Below are 1,631 nucleotides of genomic sequence, written 5' to 3' on the forward strand. Positions count from 1 at the left end.
AAATCACCATTCAGTCAGGTCAGCTGTGAGGAGGCAGGGAAAAACCTAAAACATGTAGGACAGTCGGCCCTGAAGACCAAACCATGATCTAGTCAGCCATACATGTTTGAGCCCTTGCCTCGCAACGCTGCCAATTCTGTTAGCTCTACGCCTGCCGAAGACACAGACGTCCATCCCCGTGAACACTGGGACGCAACTCAATGGGAAAGGAAAGGATTCTGGTTTCAACCGTTGCGTATATTAGCTGCGACACATGAATCAAGATGCTATGACCGAAAAATTTGATTGACAGATGACCGTTGATTTATGACTGGCCGAATTTAGATTTTCAGGCTGACGTAGAACTAATTGCAGAAGATAACGGAAACCCCCCCCACAGATTTTAAGACAGGATTTACATTTTTCTAAATTTTGTGACAATATCGTCTAATAAAGAATACATTGATATACATTTGTCATTTAAATATGATTTCCCTACAACTTTAAAGATGTTTTCCTTAATGAAATGGCTGAATTACATGCGCTGTAGTTCATTATGTTGTGCAGACACCTGATGACGGGTTGTTGATTTAAACAAGACACATCTAAAAGTTACAGGATAGGTTAGGACAGATATCATCACCCAACATGAATGAAGCTCAAATGCTGTAAATTCTGTCACAACAGAAGAGGAAAAAAGGAAAGAAACTCTTTGTTCTGAAACCAGAAAAAAAATAGCCGTTTTTGTTTGATCTTTATACAGCAGTGAATGTGTGCACAATTATTAATTAGGTGAACTTTACTTTCAAGGATGAGTTTTATTGTGAAAAAAAGATTTTAATCAATCATAAATGTTGGTAAATGTTGATAAATACATACATCTTAAAGTAGTTAGTATGATTGTTAAAAGCCTAAATATAGAATATGTACAATCAACAGACAAAAACAAAACATCATGCTTATCTATTTGCATCTTTTAGATGAAATGATACAAATAATAAATCAAGCTCAGTCCTTTAACATCTGCTAAATATTAACAATGTGTCTTTTTATTTACTGTCTTTGCTATTTATTAACTATCAATAATATTTTTATATTTGTTTATTTCTTTTTTGTTACAGCAGATGATCTGTTTTACCTCTCTGTACTGCCACACAGGGCCTAAATGATCACATTACAGCTTAGGTTGGATAAGAAGGGGTGTTGGTAGCAGATTGGTAGGTTGATCTAATCGATTTTTTGCACCACATGTTCTGAATTTCTGAATTTCTGGACTTATCTGAGTGGCCCTTCCCATTCGTGATTAGTCTATATCTTAAAACCTTTCTTTCAATACTCTTCATGACTTTTTTTTGACAACAATACCTTGGATAAAGAAAAGTAATAAATCCTTATATATGATTAATCTCTAACGTTCTGCTCTTTCTGCTTTTTCTCATAGTAGCTTCATCTGGTCTGTTCCTGTTTGGCTGTGACTCCATCCTGGAGAGAAATATCAGCTGTGCTGCTGCCATCAACACCTTTGTTTATAGATGTTGAAGATTGGCCTGTTTTTCAGTCTAAACCTGTTTCTCTGACTGTGACTAACTGGATGTGTTCTCCTCATCCTCTGACATGGGAGCTGGCTCGGAGCTAATCTGCCTGGGTGTGTG

This window comes from Cyprinodon variegatus, unplaced genomic scaffold (genome assembly GCF_000732505.1).
Source record: "Cyprinodon variegatus isolate N-32 unplaced genomic scaffold, C_variegatus-1.0 Scaffold336, whole genome shotgun sequence".
Classification (NCBI taxonomy): Eukaryota; Metazoa; Chordata; class Actinopteri; order Cyprinodontiformes; family Cyprinodontidae; genus Cyprinodon; species Cyprinodon variegatus.